The 18,049-nt window shown below is 40.1% G+C and overlaps 1 protein-coding gene across 1 annotated transcript in view; it reads right to left on the minus strand.

Annotated features, from left to right (window-relative positions):
• Positions 1-18,049, minus strand: part of MYO3B (myosin IIIB) — a 370,966-nt gene that overhangs the window by 258,465 nt on the left and 94,452 nt on the right. The window contains exon 3 of the mRNA XM_059878110.1: positions 11,156-11,311. The gene's annotated coding sequence lies outside the window, so the exon portion shown is untranslated. The remainder of the gene's footprint in view (positions 1-11,155; positions 11,312-18,049) is intronic.

Genomic DNA, 18,049 nt, shown 5'->3' on the forward strand with positions numbered 1-18,049 from the left:
AACCACTAGATCATTCAGGTATGACCTAAATCAAATCCCTTACGATTATACAATGGAAGTGACAAATAGATTCAAGGGATTAGATTTGATAGACAGAGTGCCTGAAGAAATATGAACAGAGGTTCATGACATTGTACAGGAGGCAGGGATCAAGACCATCCCCAAGAAAAAGAAATGCAAAATGGTAAAATGGTTGTCTGAGGAGGCCTTACAAATAGCTGTGAATAGAAGTAAAAGGCAAAGGAGAAAAGGAAAGATATACCCACTTGAAAGCAGAGTTCCAAAGAATAGCAAGGAGAGATAAGAAAACCTTCCTCAGCAATCAATGCAAAGAAATAGAGGAAAACAATAGAATGGGAAAGTCTAGAGATCTCTTCAAGAAAATTAGAGATACCAAGGGAACATTTCATGTAAAGAGGGCACAATAAAGGACAGAAATGGTATGAACCTAACAGAAGCAGAAGATATTAAGAAGAGATGGCAAGAATACACAGAAGAACTGTACAAAAAAGATCTTCACGACCCAGATAATCACAATGGTGTGATCACCAACCTTGAGTCAGACATCCTGGAATGTGAAGTCAAGTGGGTCTTAGGAAGCATCACCACAAACAAAGTTAGTGGAGGTGATGGAATTCCAGTTGAGCTATTTCAAATCCTAAAAGATGATGCTGTGAAAGTGCTGTACTCAATATGCCAGCAAATTTGGAAAACTCGGCAGTGGCCACAGGACTGGACAAGGTCAGTTTTCATTCCAATCCCAAAGAAAGGCAATGCCAAAGAATGCCCAAACTACCACACAATTGTATTCATCTCACACACTAGTAAAGTAATGCTCAAAATTCTCTAAGTCAGGCTTCAACAGTATGTGAACTGTGAACTTCCAGATGTTCAAGCTGGATTTAGAAAAGGCAGAGGAACCAGAGATCAAATTGCCAACATCCGCTGGATCATGGAAAAAGCAAGAGAGTTCCAGAAAAACATCTATTTCTGCTTTATTGACTATGCCAAAGCCTTTGATTGTGAAGAGCATAACAAACTCTGGAAAATTCTGAAAGAGATGGAAATACCAGACCACCTGACCTGCCTCTTGAGAAACGTGTATGCAGGTCAGGAAGCAACAGTTAGAACTGGACATGGAACAACAGATTGGTTCCAAATAGGAAAAGGAGTACGTCAAGGCTGTATATTGTCACCCTGCTTATTTAACTTATATGCAGAGTACATCATGAGAAACACTGGGCTGGAGGAAGCACAAGCTGGAATCAAGATTGGCAGGAGAAATATCAATAACCTCAGATATGCAGATGACACCACCCTTATGGCAGAAAGTGCAGAAGAACTAAGAGTCTCTTAATGAAAGTGAAAGACGAGAGTGAAAAAGTTGGCTTAAAACTGAACATTCAGAAAACTAAGATAATGGTATCCAATCCCAACACTTCATGGCAAATAGATGGGGAAACAGTGGAAGCAGTGAGAGAATTTATTTTGGCTGAAGGAGATCAGCCCTGGGATTTCTTTGGAAGGAATGATGCTAAAGCTGAAACTCCAATCCTTTGGCCACCTGATGGGAAGAACTGACTCATTTGAAAAGACCCTGATGCTAGAAAAGATTAAAGGCAGGAGGAGAATGGGATGACAGAGAATGCGATGGCTGAATGGCATCACCAACTCAATGGACATGAGTCTGAATAAACTCCAGGAGTTGGTGATGGACAGGGAGGCCTGGCGTGCTGCAGTCCATGGGATAGCAAAGAGTTGGACATGACTGAGCAAGTGAACTGAGCTGAACTGGACTACAGCCCACCATGATCCTCTGTCCACCTGATTTCCCAGGCAACAGTACTGGAGTGGGTTGTCATTTCCTTCTCCAGGGGATATTCCTGGCCCAGGGATGGAAGCCGAGTCTCCTGCCTGGCAGGCGGATTCTTTATCACTGAGTCATCTGGGAAGCCTAATACCATCCTACTGAGAGCCAAATATGAATGAAGTTACCACCTAGATAACTTTAAGTACATTAGTCTATCTTGATCTGAAATTTAAGCTTATATGTATCAAATAAACATTATAATACAAAGATTAAAAAATACAAGAATTAGTTGGGGGGAAATCTCTAAAGTATCACCCTATTTTTTCATTTAAACATAGTTTTGACCATAATTCCAATAAATCAGCATCTTATCAATTATATTAAATTAATTTGACATAGCTACCTTCTCCAGGCAGTAAGAATCAGTGACAGCAGCAGAAAATTAAACATCAATTCACTTAGTTATAGACAGACAGAGACAGATACGCTGTTCAGTCATGTCCGACTCTTTGCGACCCCATGGACTGCAGCCTGGCAGGCTTCTCTGTCCTTCACCATCTCCCAAAGCTTGCTCAAACTCATGTCCATTGAGTTGGTGATGCCATCCAACCATCTCATCCTCCTTCCCCTCCTGCCTTCAATCTTTTCCACCATTAGGGTCTTTTCTAATAAGTTGGCTTTTCAAGTCAGGTGGAAAAGTATTGGAGCTTCAGCATCAGTCCTTCCAATGAATATTCAGGACTGATTTCCTTTAGGATTGACTTGTTTGATCTCCTTGCAGTCCAAGGGAGTCTCAAGAGTCACAGTTCAAAAGCATCAATTCTTTGGCGCTCAGCCTTCTTTATGGTATGGATTTGTTTCTTGTCTGTTAGGAAAATCCTTAACCTTCTATATGTCAATCATCTTCAGCACTTGATGAAGTAATCATTCAAAATTCGTCATTTACACAGGAGTTCAAGAAACCAACAGTGTGTGTGTGTGTGTGTGTGTGTGTGTGTGTGTGTATTGGGGCGTTACATGTTTACAGGTAATAAAGGAAGCAAGTGAGCAAGACTTACTGGAAAAAGCTCAGCAGTTAAGCAGTGAAGTAAATATCTGTTTTTAAAGGTCATTGCTGCTGTTTGAAAAGAAATCAGAAAAGCTGAGGTCATTGTTTTAATCATTGTTTTAAAGCCTTAGGCAAATTGCAAGAGTATAATCAAAATCCATTAAACAGAGCAGGAAACAACCAGCAACTTAATTGCTCTACCAAGTAATACTTGGTAGTAGACCCTTGGCATTTGAGGGTTTAACATTTGTGGTTTCAGCTAATCCCAAACCACCCACTGGGGAAGGAACAACAGGCTGGATTTTGCAATTTTCCTGAGGCCAGAAGCTGAATCCACAATGGGAGGCTGAGAGGTGGGAGAGGGTCAGGTCACAGCACAGCCAACCATTGGTTTCCCTGCCTCCACGGCCACTGTAGACAGTGGTTTTTACTCTTCTCCCACTAACCCTTGTGAAGTGCTTTTTTAAAAATTCATATCTTCTCTAACTTTGATAGTGATAGGACACACCAGATGATATTGATGAATTCAGGGATTTCCAAAAGTGATTTGGGGAAAAAGTCCTTTTGAAAGTCAAAGAAATGGGAGCTGATGTAAGGGAAATGGCCAAATTGTTTCACAGTATCCCTGACAGGTTAAGTAAAAATGTAACTCTAAACTGTTGTTCATGGAATATCAAGGTTATTTAACCTCCTTCAAGAGAGAGTCAGCTTTGGGTACATAACCTCTCTACTGTTCCTGAATTCAACATATGCTACAGCAAAATTATAAATTACTGGAAAAACTTAAATTCCAACAGTTTCACTCATTTAATCAGCATCAAAAATTGGTATCAAATCTCAGATAGTACAACATAATGTGAAAAGGGAATGGATCAGTCTAGCTGTCCCCCCAAACTGTACCATTCAGAAGAGAATGCTTAGACCAGGAGACAGCACCTGGGACCTCACCATTTAAGCCCTTTTTTTATTCTGTGAATGAAAAATACTGCCTGCCTTATCCATGAACAAAGGATGTTGCAGCCATCAGGCCATCACATTACAACCTCACTGATGGTGAGCTCTGAGGGAATTCAGGATGGAAACTGGATGCCTGATGCCCACCATTGAGCAGTCAACTGCTCCACCCACCCTGAATGGTGCACCCCGAGGAGACAGGAGACGCAGGATGGGAAAGCACAGGATGCTGGCCCCAGATAGCTAAGGTGCATATCAAAGGAATGATTCCAGGGAGCCCACAATCTTGTATCTTCCCATACAAAGAGAGGCACTAAATTCCTTAACTTGAGATATCTGGTTTTCTTTAATTAACTGTAATCTTTGGATGTTCTGACCATTTGGTCTTCATTGCAAAAAAAAAAAAAAAAGAAAAAAAAACTTCTACGTATCCTGGATCCCCACCTTGCCTCTTTGGAGCAGTTCTCCAGAGTTATCTGAGATGTTGTATCCCAGGCTTAAGTTCTCAGTTGTGTCCACCAAGTAAAGCATAACTCTCAATTTTTAGGTTGTACATTTTTTTTCAGTTGACAATATATAGTACAGCTTCTGCTCTATTGTGAATAAGCCCCCCATGATTCCTAACCTCACTCCTGAATACTCATCTATTTCCTCATCACAGCTGAAATGGACCATTTCCCTATAACATTCCTGTTCGCCCCTACCCCACCTTCCATCCACTTACAGTGAGGGAATAGGGGAAAGGAGCTTCCTCCTTGCTCCCCTCTGCCTTTTCCCATCCATTGTTCTCCCTGACCAGTCTCTCTCCTTGAAAAAGTTCACATCACACTCTTAAGTCATCTTCTCCAGCACCTGGCCCCCATTTGCCTTTCTCTCTCACTCCTTCTCCTGATACCAGGCTTTGGTTTTCCCATACCCTACCAATCACTCCTTGTTCTACTCTTTCCCTTCTTCTCACTACTGCACTTGACTAGTCTTTTGCAGACCTGCCCCCCTTCTAGGTATTAAACACATTGTTCTTGCCTTGATTTGAATTTTAAAAATTCGGAAGTCAACACTTTCTTATCACTGAGACAAGAGCTGGGACTTTATTTGGTGGGGGGGCTCCAAAATCACTGCAGATGGTGACTGCAGCCTTGAAATTAAAAGATGCTTGCTCTTTGGAAGAAAAGTTATGACCAACCTAGACCGCTTATTAAAAAGCAGAGACATTACTTTGCCAACAAAGGTCTGTTTAGTCAAAGCTATGGTTTTTCCAGTGGTCATGTATGGATATGAGAGTTGGACTATAAAGAAAGCTGAGTGCTGAAGAACTGATGCTTTTGAACTGCTTTTTGAACTGTTGGAGAAGACTCTTGAGAGTCCCTTGGACAGCAAAGAAATCCAACCAGTCTGTCCTAAGGAAATCAGTCCTGAATATTAATTGGAAGGACCAATGCTGAAGCTAAAACTCCAATACTTTGGCCACTTGACGCATAGAACTGACTCATTTGAAAAGACCCTGATGCTGGGAAAGATTGAAGGCAGGAGGAGAAGGGGATGACAGAGGATGAGATGGTTGGATGGCATCACCGACTCAATGGACACGAGTTTGAGTGAACTCCGGGAGTTGGTGATGGTCAGGGAGGCCTGGCGTGCTGCAGTCCATGGGGTTGCAAAGAGTCAGACACGACTGAGTGGCCAAACTGAACCAATCACTTTGTTAATTCTTTTCACATTGTGATTTCAAGAGTCTTCTTTGTTGATTCTTTAAAAATTTTTATTTCTCCTCTACTGAAGCTGTCCACAATTGTGCTGTGACTAGTTCCCAGTAATCTCTCAAAGGTTCCTGAGAACTCAGTTCTACAATCTCTTTTCTCACCATCCTTTCACTGCATCTGCTCTTTGTCTTCATTGTAACCGCCAGTCCCCTGACCCAGACGCATGTTCAAAGTCAATAAACCGCTCTGGCTTCACTTTTCTTCCACACTCCCAAAAGACCTCGGGGATACACTCCTACTCAGATTCTTTTGCCCCCATGTCCACCCATAATGTCCATCCAACCCAGTCTCCAACCTGAAGACCACAGTATCTTCTTTGTCTCCTCCGGCTCCTGTGGCTAAGAATTGCGAGAGATGATAGATGGAAAAGGTGACAGTGTTAATGGTACAATTTTACGGAGGTTCTAATGCCAAATGGTCTCCTGAATGCTCTGCATGCATTATCTTAGACACTGATTAATTCCACTAAAATACATTGCTATTTGATGAAGTTCCACCTGGGTTTTCTGTGCTATTGAGTAATAGTTACATCCATCTTTAATAAACTCTTTATCATATTTGTCATATTGGCTATTTCAAAGATTTAACACTTCCCTGGAGTCCACAGCCCATTCCCAACTTTGAGACCACTTTGCTTACTTTTTTGGAAAGCTAAAGGCCATACAACATCAATGTCCTCATAGCATCTCCTCTTCCCCCTGCCCTTCATATTTTCTGGGTATCACAACCTTTCTGTGTCTTTCCCAACCTAGATGTGTTTTCTAAGGTCAGTCTTTCTCTTAGATGCTTAATTCTCCTCCCTTGTGCTTCCTCTGTTACCTTCTCTGTTTTCAGTGCCTCCTTCCTTAGACGATCCTTCCCTCACCTATCCAAGTTCTTCCCCATTCTGCCTTCTGCCTTCTGCTCCACAGCCCCCTGAAAATACCAACTTTTCTCTCCTCTCGGGAAAGTACTAAAGTGGATAGAACATTCCCTGCCTTTGCAGGAACAGTAAAACATGTCCACCCTATAGGCTATAGTTCTCATTTCTCTACATTAACTCTCAAAACTAAACAAGTCTGTGCCGCTGAGGGGCCCAGTACTGTCTGGACTATTGAAGAACACTTCTTTGGGCAGAAAGCTAGAACCTTTGTGTGAATCTGTAAGTACACAGCATAGCATGGGCTGTGTAGGGCATCTGATAGGATATGAAGAGGAAGCAAAGCGTTTTCACTGGTCTTTGTTTCTCAGTGTCTTGCAGTTTCTATTTGATTGAAGTCTGAAGCAGGGTAAGGAGCCCAATTCAGGCAGACACTGTAACACTTCTCTCTTCCCTAATCTCTCTCCAATTCACCACTAAGTCCTGATGATACTATCATCATACTATAAGGTTGGGGCAAAATTAATTGCGGCTTTGCATTGCTGAAGTTTGCCATTTTATGTTCAAATACATTCTTAAAGAAATGTGGTTAGGTTATACATCATTTAAACGCATATTTCTTACTTTTTTTTTCTTTGCTAATGACATTACTTGCTATCTATATTTATTTTAGACTGGGGAAATGATGTTAGACAAAAAGAAAATTCAAGTGATTTTCTTATTCAAGTTCAAAATGGGTCATAAAGCAGCAAAGACAACTTGCAACATCAACAATGCATTTAGCCCAGGAACTGTTGATGAACATATACTGCAGTGGTGGGTTAAGAAGTTTTGCAAAGGAGACGAGAGCCTTGAAGATGAGGAGCGCAGTGGTCAGCCACAGGAAGTTCGCAATGACCAACTGAGAGCAATCATCAAAGCTAATCCTCTTACAACTACGTGAGAAGTTGCTGAAGAACTTCAACATCGACCACTGTATGGTCATTGTGCATTTGACGCAAATTGGAAAGGTGAGAAAGCTTGACAAGTGGGTGCCTCATGAGCTGACCAGGAATCAAAAAAATCATCATTTTGAAGTGTCGTCTTCACTTATTCTACACAACATCAACAAACCATTTCTCTATTGGATTGTGATATGTGACAGAAAGAGGATTTCATGATGACCAGCTTAGTGACAGGACTGAGAAGCTCCAAAGTACTTCCCAAAGCTAAACTTGTACCCCCCAAAAAAGGTCATGGTCACTGTTTGGTGGTCTGCTGCTGGTCTGATCCCCTACAGCTTCCTGAATCCTGACAAAACCATTACATCTGAGAAGTATACTCAGCAAATCAAGGAGATGCACTGAAAACTGCAATGCCTGCAGCCGGCACTGGTCACCAGAACGAGGCCAATTCTGCACAACATCTGACCACACATCGCACAACCAACGCTTCGCAAGTTGAATAAATTGGGCTACGAAGTTTTTCATCATCCACCATTTCACCTGACCTCTCACCAACCCACTACCACTTCTTTAAGCATCTGGACAACTTTTTTTGCAGGGAAAATGCTTCTACAACCATCAGGACTCAGAAAATAGCTTTCTAAGAGTTCATCAAATCCCAAAGCAGATTTTTATGCTCCAGGAATATAAAACTTATTTTTCATTGGTAAAAGTGTGTTGACTATAATGGTTCCTGTTTTGATTAATAAAGATGTGTTTGAGCCTAGTTATAATGATTTAAAATTCATGGTCCAAAATTTCAATTATGTTTGCACCAAACTAATATCTTCTGTTATTTACAATTGCCACAATCTGCTCTCATTTGCCCTCCTAGTTCCAACTCTGTCCAACTCCATTCCATCACTGCCATCAGAATGGTCTTCCTCAAGCACATCCCTTCTTGAAATCCTTCTGCTGCTCCCCAGTGCCTAAGAACACATCCAGGCTCCTTAGCCCATCTTGCCCTGGCCCCTGTCTCCTTGCACCCCCTTCCCCCAAGTTCCAGCGATACCAACCAACTGTTCACCAAATCCCGTAAGCTCTCTTCAGCCTCTGTGTCTTTGCCCTCTGCTCATCCTTCTCCTCCATGTGGAATAACGGTGTTCTGTTTGTTCTTCAGGATGGTTCAAGGATCACCTTCCCAACAGTTTCTAGGTTGTTCCTTTCCCAAGTACTCTGGGAAGTACCCCAGGAAACCTTCTATCCAGGTACTTTTCATGCTGAGCTGTTCTCATCTGATTCTTGTCTATTTCACACACTGGACTATTAGCTCTTTATCAGGAACTGTATCTGATTTCCCTTGTAGTTCCTCTGTTTGGCAGAGGGCTTGACACATATACACACATAAATGTCTCTGGAATGAATAAATTAGATTTTAAATAAGAGACAGAAATTTGTATTTGTAACATTTAATATCTCTGTACTGTTTATTCTCATGATGTGGTTTGGTAAGTACATAGAGATGAATTTCCACAGATTAAGGCCAAAAGAAATGGAGGACTCTGAATTAAACAAATCTCAAATGTATTCAACTACAACTACTGCTAACAATGACTGAGTTATCAACTATCATCGTTATCAGAGTTATTTAACTCCATTATCAACATTAACTATTTTTTAATGTATTGACTCAACTCTCAAAATAATCTCCATTTCACAGATAAAGAAATTTTGGAACAGAAAGATTTAATAACTTGTCTGTAAGTGGTTGAGCTGGGATTCAAACCTGGCAGAGTCAGGTTTTTTTTTAAACCACTGCATTGTACCACCTGCTGTGTGACCAAAACTGTGCAGAAAAAAAAGTAAATTGGGTATTTGCCTCACTCATCTATGCACTTACCCCACTTATTCTTTGCTTTTTCCACCTTAACTTGGAAACTCACAACTTTAAATATATTGAATTAACAGCATCAAACATTATCTAAGAATTTTTCTGGACTTAACAAACACCTATGTAGCCAGCTCCCTGCCGATTGCTAAGAGGAAGTAATAATATAGGCTAGGTCGTAAGATGTGTCAATTACATGCATTATGTTTCCTTTAGAATTAGTTTTACTTTCTCCTAAAGAAGTGCCTGCTTAAAGTTTTGACACCTATTTGTGAGGTTGTATTTTTTTAGTGACTTTTTCAAAGAAACATACACTTCTGAGTGAAACTTTAGATTACAAAGACCCTGAGAGAAGGGTCTTTGACCCTATGAGGCCTTTGACATCAAAAGAATTAACACACATAAAGAGAAATTAGAGGGGGAGGGGAGAGAGCCTGGAGCCCTGGCTTTCTATGGCAAATGGAGGAAAATTTTAAAAAAGAGGACACACATCTGGACATGCAAAATCAGACAAAAGTACAAAGCTGAATCATTTTGCAACTAAGTTTCAGAAACTGTTCTGGAGCAAATCAGAAGAAACAAGAAGACACCTGACTCAATGTAAAGTATTTAAATGCGGGGTTTGTTTCTCCCTTGGTTTGTACTTTATTTTCATCTTCATTTCTCATGGCGGTTTTGTGTGTGTGTGTGTGTGTGTGTGTGTGTGTAAAGGTGAGTGGTAGAGGAGTGGTGGCTGGCATAGGAACAAAAGCAGAAGAAGAAAAGAAGATTTCAGTTCCCTGAGGCTTAAACACAAATTCTACTGCTTCAAAAGGTACCAAGTGACAAGAATTTCTCTACACTGTAGGCAAGCCATAGAAACAGAAATTGCAGTGGAAAAAGGAAAAGAGTAGGAAAAAATTTGTTTTGAGCTATCAAAAAGGGAACCTGGTGGTGGTGGGGAAAAAATCAGCAAGATATAGTCACCTTGAAACTATGCCTCTAGCTTCCAGAGTTCTGATGCTTTTTGATTTGTAAACAGTTTTCTGCAGAATACATGAATATTTCCAGAACTTGTGACTTGTGATATTTTAGTTTCTTCACCTCCAGTCCTGTGAATGTTCTTTTAATAATAATGGATTAGAGCTTATCTGCATCCTGGCTAGTTTTATAAAACCAAGTAATTGCTGAGCTGGGGAAGTAGCTTTATTCGCATTTAATATTTTAAAAGAGAAATTCTGCCACCCTCTGGACAGAAACCAAACATCTATTTCTTAGAGACTACCACAGAATACTGTCTTAAGGAACTCCCTTTAAAAATAAACATTTTTAAAAAAAATCTACGCTACAAAAGTAGAGGAGGGAGGAATCACAGTTACTTTAGATAGCATAGACAATATCTGGAGGAAAAACTCATATAAAAATACTAAATTGCTCCTAAGGAATTTTTAACAAAAGGAAATGGGCTCAAAGCACTTTAGAGAAAAAATCTTCAGTGTTGAACTCATAATCTTTCCAAAACCACTTTATAGCCTACACTTCTGCTTTCCAGCCTGCAACAGCCAAGTAAAGATTTCTCGCACAATCAGCCATGGCTGGTTTCACCCAGTTTTCATTATTGGTGGAATTTTTAAAAATCTACATTTATATTAAATATATATGTGTGTTGGGTTTTAACTAGAATACTAGGACAGAGTGAGATTTCAGCCACTCTGAGACAAATTAGCCATAACAGCACAAATAGGCAGCTAGTTTCTGAAGCTTTGCTGTTGTCATCTACTGCACATGGAGTACTTAATGTCATGTAAATGAACTCAGAAATGCAGGGATGTGATAATTACCAGTAATAATGCTGGGTAAATCAAAACACATGACATGCCATTTTTTATAAATAACCAGAGAGAGAGAAAGCAGAAAAATGCTGTGGACCATACCTGGTTTTAACAACAGGATTTAGATGCTTCTGGTCTTGGAGGACCTTAGCCAGCTGCTTCTGCAGAAACAAAAGCTTTCCGTGGACTCCTTTAATAAATGGGTGGTCGAGGAGATGCGTGACCGAAGGTCGCTTTTCAAAATCTTTAATGAGACACCTGTTCACAAAAATCAACAAATAGTCCAAGTATTATCTTAGACACCTGGCTGCTCTGTAAATATGGGAGAGAGGAGAAAAAGCTCATTTATAAAACCTGATCACTAACCTTACATAGCTGTTTATTCATAGGTAGCAGAACATAGAGAAAAATATTCTCTACTAGTCAAATTAATCAAAATATCAGAAATATATTTTGTATGCTTTAAATATGTATTGAAAACACAATCAATTTAATTTGAAATATTCAAAATACTGAAAAGATAGATTGGTCAGACTACAATTTCATTACAAAAAAATGTTTACAATGGAGTCAAGTTGATTAGTCTACCTACTTTATTTTAGAAGCATATAAAATTATACATTATCATTTAAATGAAATCCTAGTATATGAAATGTCCAGTATTTGGTGGTTGGGGAAATGCATTTCGGAGTTTGCAAGGACAGAAATGAATCATAAAGAAATCTTCACAGAGAAGATTCAATCCCTTGATTTCTAATATCTTCTGAAGAAGCAGAAAAACCTCAGAACAGGAAGTGACTACAATATAATTCAGATGAATTGGAATGGAATTATTCAAACAGGGAACAAAAAGTCCATTCAAAATGGTAAAAACTGGGTTGCATTTAAACTCCTCTGCGGTTAATTGGTTAAAACTGCATGGTTGTAACCACTTTCTGCTTCAGATTCAATGCCCTTTACAAAGAAAACAATGATTCAGTACATTTTGCTGTGTGCTTTATGTTATTAAAGATGATTCTGACACAGGAAATTTCTAGTGAAATTGAATCTGATGAATACCCCTCCAATTACCATCGTATTTCCATTCTGAGTAGCTGCCCTTGACAGGAGAAAGAAATTTCAACATCCACACTTTTAAGTTATCAGTCCTTAGCTCACACTGGAGACTTAGGGTAAACAGTGGATGTCTTTCTGCCCACTCCATAAAATAAACGTTTTCAGTTTCCCCAATAGTGACATGCTAGCAACATGTGAAACACAACATACTTAAAATAATGAAATGCACTGACAAATGGTAAAATGTTCAGCCTCACCTTGAGCATCTTTTCAAAACATTTAAGAAGACACACTCCTCAACTGTTGGTTTTATTAAAAGGCCTTAATCTTTGTACTTCAAACCACTTTTGTATCCCTTGACTTCAGGTCCTGAAAGATACTTGGTAAATTTCCCAGTTATTTGGTTTTAGACTTGATTCAGGGGATTTCCTATCTATTGGTACTGGAGCTTTCAACTAGAAAAGCCAAAAGAACCCAGACTATCTCCATTCTGCTGCCTGCACAACTATAAATACCACCTCTGTCTTGCTATGGGAAGAAATCAATCATTTGACTTTTATAGGTCCAGGAGCCTTTTGTATTTTTTATTATTTTTCTTATAAAATAAAAAATCAGTGCCCAAGCCTGAAAAATACTCTGTTCATATTTTTAAATCCACAGTCTTCCTGGGATTCCACGTATATTCATTTATATATAATTATGTGACTACCAAAGGAAAATAAATGCTAATAATTCCCTAAGCACCTGGGAAGAAGGAATTTCTGGATAGTTTATTTGGTCAGTAATACAGGTGTATGGCTTCATCATCTTGGCTTGAGGGATGGTGTATGAAAACTCCCAAAATAAGAACAGTCTGTGTTCTCTGAGAGTTCCTACTGAAGACGGACATGGTGGCTTCATACCACCACCCCTACCCAACCTGGATGGGAAACCAGACACTGCTGGGACCCCTAGCTAAGCCGGCCCAAGGATATTGTGAGGGTGCATTACATCTGTCTCCCATCACCAAACAGCCATACCTCCTGTACTCAAGTATATGCCCAAACATGGGGAATGCAATTCCTTAATAGATTTTCCCACCATATTAATTCATTTTGCTTTCTGAGCAACTCTCAACTGCTTGTTGACTAGCCAGTACTTAAATAGAAAACTCAAGGAGGCAAAAAGTGAGAGGCACACAATTAGTAGAAAATTTACAGCAGGCGAATGGAAAAATGAGCAGGAGCTGCTTCTGTCTTCTCCTTCGGATAGGTGCCTTGGAACAGTGCTCCAGGTACTCAAAGCTTCTTGGACAGGGCTTGAGACAGACCAGGAAATCCATATTCCACCCTTATGAAAATAGGTATCTACTGGATTCTGGAGATGCAATTAAAGGTGCTATAATATCTTTCAGAATTTTAGCATCCACTGGAAGAGCAAGGTTGCAAACAAGGTTACAAGATCCTTTGGCATTTTGGAGAGGATTTCTCTCTAGATCACAGGGGGAGTAAGAGGAATGAGGATAAATAATTTAGTGAGATAATCAGACAAGGGAGAAATTAACAAGTGGATCTGTGGTCTCTTGGGAGATTCAAAAAATATAAAGATGGTAGGCATTCTACACTTTGAGGGAAAGACCAAGAGGATCTATTTGTTAGTTCTCTCAGGAAGGCCCAAGTGGGCTGAATGTCATACCATTGGGTCAGCAAAACTGAAACTGAGTGTGTATGGGAAGAATGCTAAGCAGAGGTGCGACATTCCAACTGCATCGGAGGGTTTTTAGGAGAAGGACAGGAAGACCTTGAGGGTAGGGCCTTATTCTAAAACACTCTTGCATACTCTTTTCTCATGGGGAGCAAATAGCCAGGATGAAATGGACTTATTATTTTACTGATAAATAAAAGAAAGTTCTGTCTTAGGAACAGATATGGCTGGAAGTCAAACATTACTAGATATCAATCAGGTCGTTGAAATCATATCATTTCATTTGTTCAGCAAACATTTATTACACAACCAGAATTAGTCAAAATAGATTAATTCATAAAAAAATGATGACCCTTTTCCTCGAAGATCTACAATGTGATTTTAAAGATGGAAGGACAAGAGGAACATAGAAAACAGGAGAAACCAGCGTTTGATTATTTAGAATGAAAAGGTCACAAAAAAGCATAGGGTTTTGGAGCTAAAGGACCAAGATTTTCTATTCTAACCCCTCTTTTACAAGGTAAGGAAGTTGAGGTCAAGTCCTGATAGTGATGAGACCAATTCCCTGGCTCCCACAAGAGAACCCCTCCTACTTTGCAGTGTGTTGTTAAAACGGCACAGGCACAATGTGCAGACCAATGCTAAGTTATGGCAGGTGGGGGGAGCAGTCAGGTAAGCCTAGTGGAGAGAATGAGAATTGAGCTGAATTTGGGGAGAAGTTTTGGAACTAAATTGAACTCAATTCAGGGAGAAGATATAGAAGACATTTCCAGTTTGGGAAACTGGATCAGCAATGCAAGAAGCCAGATTAGGCAAGCTGTGTAGCTAGGAACTCAGGAGGCCACCAGAATGTTGACATTCACCTCCTAAGCTGCCTTCTTCGAATATCTAAGAACAATTCTTTGCTTTAGTCCTTTTTCCAACTTTAACTTGGGAATATTCTTTATTGTTTAAGACGTTGCAATTTTGTGCCCCAAACCCATAACACTATGCTTGTCAGCTTATCATTCTGTCTTATTCTCCTTTCAGGCAGGGATTTAGTGGATTGATATAGAGTTGACAGTCAAGACCCATAAGAACTCCTGACAGCTTCCATGACCTTTTTTACAGCATGATTAAATCCTCTAACGATGTGGAGAACAAACATGGAAAACTAAGGAAGTTATAATATGTTTATTCATTTCAGGATTTCTTATTAAATCAGGAATTGCAAATTCCAGATGCAGAATATTTTCTCCCAGCCTGGGATTCAACAGTTTTTATAAGAACATGCATAAAACATTGACATCTCTGTGGGAATATAGGGGCTGGCCAATGTGAGGTAAGTTGAGTGAAACACTAGATTCATGAGACATTCCACTGAAAAATGAAACTAGTCTTCTGGTCAAAAGGTTGGGAAACACTGGTGATTCCCTAAATCAAGTAAACCTGGAGTTTCATAGTGCATATGAGCATATTAAATGTTCTTAGAAGTATGGAGGTAAAGAAAATTCAATTTTGTTTAGGTTCATGTTTCCAAACTTACTCGGCCACAGATCCTTTTTTGTATCATGGAACCAGGGCCCTATAAATGACATCCTTGAAAGCTCCATTGTGAGAAATCAGTACCAAACTTTTGCAAATAACAGCTGAGTCTTCATCTCAGCTGATTGAGGGGAGACACTCAGAGCCCCTAATTTTCACCAGCATGTTTGAGATACATGTAGGCTGCATTTCTGCAGAAGACAAGGTCTTCTGGGGACCTGGGGAAATACATTCTCTAAAATAACTTCTTCCCAGAATCTTTGACTCTGGAAAAAAGAAATTGAACAAGGACTAGATTTAGAAAATATTGCTTTTTCCCCCCAAAATCGTAAGTAATTTTTTCTTTCAGTTCCAGATGTTTTAAAACTCTTTTTTAAAAATCTGGACTTATGTGTGGTTATCTCTGTGCTAAGATACAAAACAAAAGAATAAAAAATTAAAACTACCACAAGATGTATTAGCTGGATTTACAAAGCCATGGAAGGTGGTTTAGAATATGATAGAAAAGTCTGCCAGAAGAAAAAGGAAGCAAACTTCAGCCCTGAAAGAAATTAATCCATTACCTAATTTGAAATTCTAGTACCTTCCATCATGCATTCTTGGCTGAAGATTAATTCTCAGAATTCATTAGTGTCACCACATTAAACACAGGTTGTTGCAGCCATTTGCTGCAATCTCCCAGCCTGGCTTCTGCCAGAATCAGGGGGAAAATAAAGAGCCATTTCTTAACAAGAAACAAGGTCAGACTTGTGTGTCGGGCTCTGGAGCTGGCAGTGCTTGTGTTCCTTTTGCTCCCAAACGATCACACTGTTGAGATGCACCTGCCTGGCCACTGTAAACTGGCATTTCATAACCAAAGAATCAGATGCCTTCAAGAGGGAGCTATTTATTAAGAGTTACTAATGGATGTTTACTGATAACTAAACTATGCTTGATAAAAGCAGCTGAAAAGTCAAAAACTAAAAATACTGGTGAACTTGGAGAGAAAAGCAGGAGAGGGAGCAGCTGTATTCTACATGTTGGGACAACAGTAGACGAAAACTTGAGATTCATGTCTCTTTTCATTTCTTTTTTAGTATGCTGTCTTTTATACTTTCTGCTGTTTTCTTGTGGGTTTGCTACTTAGGTTGTTAAGTGTTTCCGTTGTTACCGAGTAGCTGAACCTTCTTGATCTGAGCAAGCATTTCCCTGCCCCGTGATGCACTGCATCTGCAGTTTGTATCATTGGCAGACAGAAGCCTGAGTGAAAAAGAGGCCTCTGCATGAAAAGAAGAAATCCTCCAGAGGGTATACTAATTATAGGTTAAATATCAGAGCCCATGGTGCTGTCCTGGAAGGAAATTTCCATTTTGGAAGACAAGATTATGACAATCACAGGCATTTCCCCAATATGACTAATGCCTCAAAAGAAGGCAGGCTGAGAAACTTGACATTGTATATGTAGCAAAACAAAATCTCATTTGGTGAAAGACTTAGCTCCATTTCAGTTTTCATGTTCAGTCTGCAAATATTGCACATGGTGGTGAATTGAAATCATACACTAAGTTCACACATAGGGTAGGGAAGTAGGGTCCTAACCTGAAACAGAGAAGAGAGGACCAGAAGTCTGTTTCTCAGCGAGGCTGATCTAGGGTTATCAATCAGAGAAATCAGTATTTGCCAAAAAAAAAAAAAAAAGCCCTCAGAAGGTAGGTTGGAGGGTTTTAAAACAGGAAGCTCAGTCCTTATTATGAGATGGGTAATGGGGTAATTTTGTTTAGGTTCATGTTTCCAAACTTCCTCGGCCACAGATCCTTTTTTGTATCAATGGAACCAGGGCCCTGTAAATGACATCCTTGAAAGCTCCATTGTGAGAAATCAGTACCAAACTTTTGCAAATAACAGCTGAGTCTTCATCTCAGCTGATTGAGGGGAGACACTCAGAGCCCCTAATTTTGGCAAAGTAGGAGAGAAGTTGCAGAGTGGCAGGACCACAGGGCAGCTGGCATCTTGCCTGAGGTCACTAGGGTGAGAAGGCAGGGACAGAGTTAGAAAGAAGAGTAAGTCAGCGCCACCTTTAGACAAAGTCATCAGCACCAAAGGTCCAGAGTAAGTTCAAGGGAACACAGGAAGGAAAGAGAAATGGAAGAACATGACATGTGCATCATGGCAGCTGGAGAGAGTCCTAAAGCAAAAGGAGGGTCCAAGATAGGAGGGTGGCCTGAGGGCAGAGAGCCACCATGTGTAACCTGGAATGACCCAGGATTGTGCCCTGCATGACACCTGTGAACACAACTACCTCTTCATGTTACCTTTATGTCTCTGATCCCAGAATCAATAGTAAATAGTTAGAAAAGTCCAGACGGACTCATTGTATTCTTAGGGAAGGTAATTGGTAACAGAAATTCTAGATCCTCAAGCATAGCTTGTCTGGCAGACAAGTTGAGGGCCACAGCCAGGAAGGACTGAGGGAAGAAGAATTTACTACACCACAAAAGAATGAGTAAAAGTGCAAGAGGCAAAGTGAGGAGAAGAACCAAAAGGAACCAGGCCAGAGCAGAGGAACAAGACAAGATGGGGCTCAGGGGACACCGAAGCTGAGAAGCCAAAGGAGAGGATGGCAGAGGTGCAGTCTTATTACCATTGTTATCGCCACTCTTTCTTCTGTCTCAGTTGTGCTTTCCACATTGCAAAGACTGGGGATGAGCACACCCTCTAATGCTGTCACCAAAAAGGACCCCCGTGTCCATGTCT

Source organism: Bos taurus, chromosome 2 (genome assembly GCF_002263795.3).
Source record: "Bos taurus isolate L1 Dominette 01449 registration number 42190680 breed Hereford chromosome 2, ARS-UCD2.0, whole genome shotgun sequence".
Lineage (NCBI taxonomy): Eukaryota > Metazoa > Chordata > Mammalia > Artiodactyla > Bovidae > Bos > Bos taurus.